This window comes from Brachyhypopomus gauderio, unplaced genomic scaffold (genome assembly GCF_052324685.1).
Source record: "Brachyhypopomus gauderio isolate BG-103 unplaced genomic scaffold, BGAUD_0.2 sc115, whole genome shotgun sequence".
NCBI classification, from domain to species: domain Eukaryota; kingdom Metazoa; phylum Chordata; class Actinopteri; order Gymnotiformes; family Hypopomidae; genus Brachyhypopomus; species Brachyhypopomus gauderio.
This window is the reverse complement of record NW_027506936.1, coordinates 48,371-58,044: the sequence shown is the minus strand read 5'-3', so window position 1 is coordinate 58,044 and position 9,674 is coordinate 48,371.

Here is a 9,674-nt window from a genome sequence, read left to right as displayed (position 1 = left end):
CAGGATGGTTCCAAATTCCATCCAGGTTAGGGTCCTTATCGTGAAGGTGGTTTACACTAGTGTCAAAGTGGTATGAATAGGTTTCAATGGGCGGGGGCCCGACTAAACCTAGAAAAGCACATGGCACACACGCGCACCGCCATTTTGGAAATTCTAGACATGTGGTGCCAGTGCAGCCAAACGGCTGGACGTAGCCGCACGCCGTTAAACAAGCTTTATGTGGACACCCCATTAATGAACCAAACCGAAGCACAGACCCCTAGGTCACACGGTTTGGGCGTGGCATGCATTTGAGCATACTCCATTCATTTTAATAGGAGCGATACAGACATACAAATTTGGCCCTTGGGGGTCTTGTACTGCACGTAGCTGCACGTGCTTATAGAATATCTTTGTACCATACCCCCCGCTGAACATTCTGTGACCACGGACCCCTAGGTCATATGGTTTGGGCGTGGCTAACTTTTGAAGGTGTTATTAGGCCTCATGCTTTCTAACACAGAGAGGTCAGTAGCATACATTTGGGGACGCTGAGGGGCCAAAATTTGACGTAGAGGTCCCAAAGTAGGTCGGGGTCATGTATGTGATGGCCTAAAAGATGATCCGAAGGCCCAAGTCCGTAGCTCGAAGCGTTGGCGTATGGCAGCCAAAAACCTATTGCACTGTAGGCAGAGGCTTAAAGTTTAAACGCTAATTTTCATACATTTGGGGACGCTGTGGGGCCAAAATTTGACGTAGAGGTCCCAACATCGGTCCAGGTCATGTATATGATGGCCTAAAAGATGATCCGAAGGCCCAAGTCCGTAGCTCGAAGCGTTGGCGTATGGCAGCCAAAAAGCTTTTGCACTTTAGGCAGAGGCCTAAAGTTTAAACGCAAATTTTCATACATTTGGGGACGCTGAGGGGCCAATATTTGACGTAGAGGTCCCAAAATCGGTCGGGGTCATGTATATGATGGCCTAAAAGATTATCCGAAGGCCCAAGTCCGTAGCTCGAAGCGTTGGCGTATGGCAGCCAAAAACCTATTGCACTGTAGGCAGAGGCCTAAAGTTTAAACGCTAATTTTCATACATTTGGGGACGCTGTGGGGCCAAAATTTGACGTAGAGGTCCCAAAATCGGTCGGGGTCATGTATGTGATGGCCTAAAAGACGATCCGAAGGCCCAAGTCCGTAGCTCGAAGCGTTGGCGTATGGCAGCCAAAAGCTTTTGCACTTTAGGCAGAAGCCTAAAGTTTAAACGCAAATTTTCATACATTTGGGGATGCTGTGGGGCCAAAATTTGACGTAGAGGTCCCAAAATCGGTCGGGGTCATGTATGTGATGGCCTAAAAGATGATCCGAAGGCCCAAGTCCGTAGCTCGAAGCGTTGGCGTATGGCAGCCAAAAACCTATTGCACTGTAGGCAGAGGCCTAAAGTTTAAACGCTAATTTTCATACATTTGGGGACGCTGTGGGGCCAAAATTTGACGTAGAGGTCCCAACATCGGTCCAGGTCATGTATATGATGGCCTAAAAGATGATCCGAAGGCCCAAGTCCGTAGCTCGAAGCGTTGGCGTATGGCAGCCAAAAAGCTTTTGCACTTTAGGCAGAGGCCTAAAGTTTAAACGCAAATTTTCATACATTTGGGGACGCTGTGGGGCCAAAATTTGACGTAGAGGTCCCAAAATCGGTCGGGGTCATGTATGTGATGGCCTAAAAGATGATCCGAAGGCCCAAGTCCGTAGCTCGAAGCGTTGGCGTATGGCAGCCAAAAGCTTTTGCACTTTAGGCAGAAGCCTAAAGTTTAAACGCAAATTTTCATACATTTGGGGACGCTGTGGGGCCAAAATTTGACGTAGAGGTCCCAAAATCGGTCGGGGTCATGTATGTGATGGCCTAAAAGACGATCCGAAGGCCCAAGTCCGTAGCTCGAAGCGTTGGCGTATGGCAGCCAAAAACCTATTGCACTGTAGGCAGAGGCCTAAAGTTTAAACGCTAATTTTCATACATTTGGGGACGCTGTGGGGCCAAAATTTGACGTAGAGGTCCCAAAATCGGTCGGGGTCATGTATGTGATGGCCTAAAAGACGATCCGAAGGCCCAAGTCCGTAGCTCGAAGCGTTGGCGTATGGCAGCCAAAAGCTTTTGCACTTTAGGCAGAAGCCTAAAGTTTAAACGCAAATTTTCATACATTTGGGGATGCTGTGGGGCCAAAATTTGACGTAGAGGTCCCAAAATCGGTCGGGGTCATGTATGTGATGGCCTAAAAGATGATCCGAAGGCCCAAGTCCGTAGCTCGAAGCGTTGGCGTATGGCAGCCAAAAACCTATTGCACTGTAGGCAGAGGCCTAAAGTTTAAACGCTAATTTTCATACATTTGGGGACGCTGTGGGGCCAAAATTTGACGTAGAGGTCCCAAAATCGGTCGGGGTCATGTATGTGATGGCCTAAAAGATGATCCGAAGGCCCAAGTCCGTAGCTCGAAGCGTTGGCGTATGGCAGCCAAAAGCTTTTGCACTTTAGGCAGAAGCCTAAAGTTTAAACGCAAATTTTCATACATTTGGGGATGCTGTGGGGCCAAAATTTGACGTAGAGGTCCCAAAATCGGTCGGGGTCATGTATGTGATGGCCTAAAAGATGATCCGAAGGCCCAAGTCCGTAGCTCGAAGCGTTGGCGTATGGCAGCCAAAAACCTATTGCACTGTAGGCAGAGGCCTAAAGTTTAAACGCTAATTTTCATACATTTGGGGACGCTGTGGGGCCAAAATTTGACGTAGAGGTCCCAAAATCGGTCGGGGTCATGTATGTGATGGCCTAAAAGACGATCCGAAGGCCCAAGTCCGTAGCTCGAAGCGTTGGCGTATGGCAGCCAAAAGCTTTTGCACTTTAGGCAGAAGCCTAAAGTTTAAACGCAAATTTTCATACATTTGGGGATGCTGTGGGGCCAAAATTTGACGTAGAGGTCCCAAAATCGGTCGGGGTCATGTATGTGATGGCCTAAAAGATGATCCGAAGGCCCAAGTCCGTAGCTCGAAGCGTTGGCGTATGGCAGCCAAAAACCTATTGCACTGTAGGCAGAGGCCTAAAGTTTAAACGCTAATTTTCATACATTTGGGGACGCTGTGGGGCCAAAATTTGACGTAGAGGTCCCAAAATCGGTCGGGGTCATGTATGTGATGGCCTAAAAGATGATCCGAAGGCCCAAGTCCGTAGCTCGAAGCGTTGGCGTATGGCAGCCAAAAGCTTTTGCACTTTAGGCAGAAGCCTAAAGTTTAAACGCAAATTTTCATACATTTGGGGACGCTGTGGGGCCAAAATTTGACGTAGAGGTCCCAAAATCGGTCGGGGTCATGTATGTGATGGCCTAAAAGACGATCCGAAGGCCCAAGTCCGTAGCTCGAAGCGTTGGCGTATGGCAGCCAAAAGCTTTTGCACTTTAGGCAGAAGCCTAAAGTTTAAACGCAAATTTTCGTACATTTGGGGATGCTGTGGGGCCAAAATTTGACGTAGAGGTCCCAAAATCGGTCGGGGTCATGTATGTGATGGCCTAAAAGATGATCCGAAGGCCCAAGTCCGTAGCTCGAAGCGTTGGCGTATGGCAGCCAAAAACCTATTGCACTGTAGGCAGAGGCCTAAAGTTTAAACGCTAATTTTCATACATTTGGGGACGCTGTGGGGCCAAAATTTGACGTAAAGGTCCCAACATCGGTCCAGGTCATGTATATGATGGCCTAAAAGATGATCCGAAGGCCCAAGTCCGTAGCTCGAAGCGTTGGCGTATGGCAGCCAAAAAGCTTTTGCACTTTAGGCAGAGGCCTAAAGTTTAAACGCAAATTTTCATACATTTGGGGACGCTGAGGGGCCAATATTTGACGTAGAGGTCCCAAAATCGGTCGGGGTCATGTATATGATGGCCTAAAAGACGATCCGAAGGCCCAAGTCCGTAGCTCGAAGCGTTGGCGTATGGCAGCCAAAAGCTTTTGCACTTTAGGCAGAAGCCTAAAGTTTAAACGCAAATTTTCATACATTTGGGGATGCTGTGGGGCCAAAATTTGACGTAGAGGTCCCAAAATCGGTCGGGGTCATGTATGTGATGGCCTAAAAGATGATCCGAAGGCCCAAGTCCGTAGCTCGAAGCGTTGGCGTATGGCAGCCAAAAACCTATTGCACTGTAGGCAGAGGCCTAAAGTTTAAACGCTAATTTTCATACATTTGGGGACGCTGTGGGGCCAAAATTTGACGTAGAGGTCCCAAAATCGGTCGGGGTCATGTATGTGATGGCCTAAAAGACGATCCGAAGGCCCAAGTCCGTAGCTCGAAGCGTTGGCGTATGGCAGCCAAAAGCTTTTGCACTTTAGGCAGAAGCCTAAAGTTTAAACGCAAATTTTCATACATTTGGGGATGCTGTGGGGCCAAAATTTGACGTAGAGGTCCCAAAATCGGTCGGGGTCATGTATGTGATGGCCTAAAAGATGATCCGAAGGCCCAAGTCCGTAGCTCGAAGCGCTGGCGTATGGCAGCCAAAAGCTTTTGCACTTTAGGCAGAAGCCTAAAGTTTAAACGCAAATTTTCATACATTTGGGGACGCTGTGGGGCCAAAATTTGACGTAGAGGTCCCAAAATCGGTCGGGGTCATGTACGTGATGGCCTAAAAGATGATCCGAAGGCCCAAGTCCGTAGCTCAAAGCGTTGGCGTATGGCAGCCAAAAACCTATTGCACTGTAGGCAGAGGCCTAAAGTTTAAACGCTAATTTTCATACATTTGGGGATGCTGTGGGGCCAAAATTTGACGTAGAGGTCCCAAAATCGGTCGGGGTCATGTATGTGATGGCCTAAAAGATGATCCGAAGGCCCAAGTCCGTAGCTCGAAGCGCTGGCGTATGGCAGCCGTCAACGTGTTGCTGTGTAGGCCTTTTTTTAATAGGAGCAACACAGACACACTTGTGGCCCCTGAGAATCTAAAACTGCACGTAGCTGCACGTGCTCATACATTATCCTTCTTCCCCAGTCCCTGATGAATATTCTGTGAGCACGGCCCCCAGGTCATACGGTTTGGGCGTGGCATGCGTTCTGGCTTTCTCCATTCACTTTAATGCAAGAACACACGCACGTGGGCCTTTGGGAGTCTTGTACTGCACGTAGCTGCACGTGCTTATAGAATGTCTTTGTACCATACCCCCCGCTGAACAATCTGTGACCACAGACCCCTAGGTCATACGGTTTGGGCGTGGCATGCGTTTTATGCTTTCTCCATTCACTTTAATGCAAAAACACACGCACGTGGGCCCTTGGGGGTCTTGTACTGCATGTAGCTGCAAGTGCTTATACTATGTTATTTTTGTGCCCTCACAGTTCGCACATATGAAATTTCATGACCCTATGTGCTTCAGAAGCCTCACCCCAACACTAAACCTAGAAAAGCACATGGTACACATGCGCGCCGCCATTTTGGAAATTCTAGACATGTGGTGCCAGTGCAGCCAAATGGCTGGACGTAGCTGCACGCCGTTAAACAAGCTTTATGTGGACACCCCATTCATGAACCAAACCGAAGCACAGACCCCTAGGTCACACGGTTTTGGCGTGGCATGTTCTGGCTTTCTCCATTCATTTTAATAGGACTAACACAGAGATACAAATTTGGCCCTTGGGGGTCTTGTACTGCACGTAGCTGCACGTGCTTATAGAATATCCCAGTGTGTGTGTGTGTGTGTGTGTGTGTGTGTGTGTGTGAGAGAGAGAGTGTTTGTGTGTGTGAGAGAGAGAGCATGTTTGTGTGTGTGTGTGTGTGTGTGTGTGAGACAGAGTGAGAGAGTGTTTGTGTGTGTGTGTGAGAGAGTGTTTGTGTGTGTGTGTGTGAGAGAGAGAGAGAGAGAGAGTGCATGTTTGTGTGTGTCTGTGTGAGAGAGAGAGTGTTTGTGTTTGTGTGTGTGTGAGAGAGAGAGCATGTTTGTGTGTGTGTGTGTGTGTGTGTGTGTGTGTGTGTGAGACAGTGTGAGAGAGTGTTTGTGTGTGTGTGTGTGTGTGTGTGAGAGAGAGAGAGTGTGTTTGTGTTTGTGTGTGTGTGTGTATTGCCTATGTCCAGACTATACCTTGAGGGATCATTGTCGTTTCTTTATCTCCTAGTTTGTGTGTATATGTCCAGACTATACCTTGAGGGATCATTGTCATTTCTTTATCTCCTAGTTTGTGTGTATATGTCCAGACTATACCTTGAGGGATCATTGTCGTTTCTTTAGCTCCTAGTTGGTGTGTATATGTCCAGACTATACCTTGAGGGATCATTGTCGTTTCTTTAGCTCCTAGTTGGTGTGTATATGTCCAGACTATACCTTGAGGGATCATTGTCGTTTCTTTAGCTGGGATGCGAAACAGGGGTACATTACTTACTCATCGTGATTGGTTCATTTTTCTGATATGCAAATTTTTGGAGTCACCATCCATGTGTTTTGTTCTCACTTTAGTTAAGTCAAAAAAAAAATTGTCTTTTTTTTTTTAACAGGAGTCAATTTATTGGATCTTGTTTGATGCGGATATCTGAAGAAGTTTTATCACCAGTCTTCACGTGCATTTGAAGGTGTTAGAAGGGTAATTATTAATAATAATATTATTATTATTATTTTACTTTTTATTAATAAAGTGGTGCTATTAGTAATAGGACCACTTTAGTAATAAAGTTCCTTTTATTTAATAGATTAACAATGTTTTACACTAGTGTCAAAGTGGTATGAATGTGTTTCAATGGGCGGGGGCTCCTTGACTATTGCGCCCCCTGGTGGAGCTCGAACTCGGGGGTATAACTAGGGCCCTGGGGGGGGTAGGACCACGGGCTTTGCTCTGCGGGGGTATGGTGCAGCCCCTCGGGGCAGGGGTAGAGTCTGGGACCCCCACCCCAAAGTTGCCCCATCGGGTTAGGGTCTATATTTTTAAAGTGTCTTACACTAGTTTTTCACTATTGTCAAAGTGGTATGAATGTGTTTCAATGGACGGGGGCTCCTTGACTATTGCGCCCCCTGGTGGAGCTCGAACTCGGGGTCATATCTCGGGCCCTGGGGGGGGTAGGACGACGGGGGTCACTGCCCGGGGGTCCGGTTGACCCCCTCGGGGCAGAGGTAGAGTCTGGGTCCCCCACCCCAAAGTTCACCACTGGGGTTAGTGTCCTTATCATGAAGGTGGTACTCCCATATTGCCAAAGTGGTATGAATGGGTTTCAATGGGGGCCTGGTTCTTGTGTGGCGCCCCCTAGCGGGAGCCTTTCAAAGGGGGCGTGGTTTTGAAATGGCTAATTGTGATTGGTTTATTTTACTGATATGTAAATATTTTGCCCCCACCGTCCATGGGTTTTGCTTTAGTATTAGTGAATTCAACACTCAAGAGTGTCAGAGTGTCAAGAAAGATTGATTCAGTTTGGAATACATTTTATTTGCTTAATCAGTCTTTCTTGACACACTGATATGATATGGGATTTTAATGGGTGTGACGCCCCCTGGTGGACATCCAACTCGGGGTCATAACTCGGGCCCTGGGGGGGGTAGGACCATGGGGGTCACTGTGCGGGGATATGGTGCACCCCCTCGGGGCAGGGGTAGAGTCTGGGACCCCCACCCCAAAGTTGCCCCCTCGGGTTAGGGTCTATATTTTTAAAGCGTCTTACACTAGTTTTTCACTATTGTCAAAGTGGTATGAATGGGTTTCAAAGGGGGCTTCGGTTCCTCTGGCACACCCTAGCGGGTGCCTTGGAAAGGGGCCCTGGGGGCCCTCCTTTGGGGCGTGGTTAAGCTCAGGGACCCGGATGGTTCTAAATTCCATCCAGGTTAGGGGCCATATTATCAAGATGTCTTTAATACTACCAATCTGGTATCAATGGGTTTCAATGGGGGCCTGGTTCTTGTGTGGCGCCCCCTAGCGGGGGCCTTTCAAAGGGGGTGTGGTTAAGCTCAGGTACCAGGGTGGTTCCTTATTTTGAAATGGCTAATTGTGATTGGTTTATTTTAATGATATGTAAATATTTTGCCCCCACCGTCAATGGGTTTTGCTTTAGTATTAGTTAATTCAACACTCAAGAGTGTCAGAGTGTCAAGAAAGATTGATAAAGTTAAAATACATTTTTTTACACTTTATCGCTTTTTCTTGACACTCTGATATGATATGGGATTTTAATGGTTGTGACGCCCCCTGGTGGACATCCAACTCGGGGTCATAACTCGGGCCCTGGGGGAGGTAGGACCATGGGGGTCACTGTGCGGGGGTATGGTGCACCCCCTTGGGGCAGCCCCAGAGTCTGGGACCCCCACCCCAAAGTTGCCCCATCGGGTTAGGGTCTATATTTTTTAAGTGTCTTACACTAGTTTTTCACTATTGTCAAAGTGGTTTGAATGGGTTTCAATGGGGGCTTCGGTTCCTCTGGCGCCCCCTAGCGGGGGCCTTGGAAAGGGGCCCTGGGGGCCCCCTTGGGGGCGTGGTTAAGCTCAGGGACCAGGATGGTTCCAAATTCCATCCAGGTTAGGGTCCTTATCGTGAAGGTGGTTTACACTAGTGTCAAAGTGGTATGAATAGGTTTCAATGGGCGGGGGCCCGACTAAACCTAGAAAAGCACATGGCACACACGCGCGCCGCCATTTTGGAAATTCTAGACATGTGGTGCCAGTGCAGCCAAACAGCTGGACGTAGCCGCACGCCGTTAAACAAGCTTTATGTGGACACCCCATTAATGAACCAAACCGAAGCACAGACCCCTAGGTCATATGGTTTGGGCGTGGCTAACTTTTGAAGGTGTTATTAGGCCTCATGCTTTCTAACACAGAGAGGTCGGAAGCATACATTTGGGGACGCTGAGGGGCCAATATTTGACGTAGAGGTCCCAAAATCGGTCGGGGTCATGTATGTGATGGCCTAAAAGATTATCCGAAGGCCCAAGTCCGTAGCTCGAAGCGTTGGCGTATGGCAGCCAAAAACCTATTGCACTGTAGGCAGAGGCCTAAAGTTTAAACGCAAATTTTCATACATTTGGGGACGCTGAGGGGCCAATATTTGACGTAGAGGTCCCAAAATTGGTCGGGGTCATGTATGTGATGGCCTAAAAGATTATCCGAAGGCCCAAGTCCGTAGCTCAAAGCGTTGGCGTATGGCAGCCAAACGCTTTTGCACTTTAGGCAGAAGCCTAAAGTTTAAACGCAAATTTTCATACATTTGGGGATGCTGTGGGGCCAAAATTTGACGTAGAGGTCCCAAAATCGGTCGGGGTCATGTATGTGATGGCCTAAAAGATGATCCGAAGGCCCAAGTCCGTAGCTCGAAGCGTTGGCGTATGGCAGCCAAAAACCTATTGCACTGTAGGCAGAGGCCTAAAGTTTAAACGCTAATTTTCATACATTTGGGGACGCTGTGGGGCCAAAATTTGACGTAGAGGTCCCAACATCGGTCCAGGTCATGTATATGATGGCCTAAAAGATGATCCGAAGGCCCAAGTCCGTAGCTCGAAGCGTTGGCGTATGGCAGCCAAAAACCTATTGCACTGTAGGCAGAGGCCTAAAGTTTAAACGCTAATTTTCATACATTTGGGGACGCTGTGGGGCCAAAATTTGACGTAGAGGTCCCAACATCGGTCCAGGTCATGTATATGATGGCCTAAAAGATGATCCGAAGGCCCAAGTCCGTAGCTCGAAGCGTTGGCGTATGGCAGCCAAAAACCTA